The following is a 258-nucleotide window of genomic DNA, read 5'->3' as shown; positions in this document are numbered from 1 at the left end:
ATGGCCCCTGATGTTGGTTCTTGTTTCAAATTCTAGTGATCCTTCGGGGACCTTGTATAGACCATGAGTATACTTGTATACTTCAATGAGGTCCCCACGATGACGTCGATAACTGAGGCTTGGAAGCTTCGTAATCTTTAATCTTTCTTCATAGGACTTGCCCTTAATAACATAACATATCATAACATAACAATTATCCTTGTTGCACGCTTAAACATTCTCTGTTAAATTTGTGTCCTTTTCAAATCTCGGTGACCA

This window comes from Hyalella azteca, unplaced genomic scaffold, assembly GCF_000764305.2.
Source record: "Hyalella azteca isolate HAZT.00-mixed unplaced genomic scaffold, Hazt_2.0.2 contig6188, whole genome shotgun sequence".
Taxonomy (NCBI): domain Eukaryota; kingdom Metazoa; phylum Arthropoda; class Malacostraca; order Amphipoda; family Hyalellidae; genus Hyalella; species Hyalella azteca.
Note: the sequence above shows the minus strand (reverse complement) of the source record.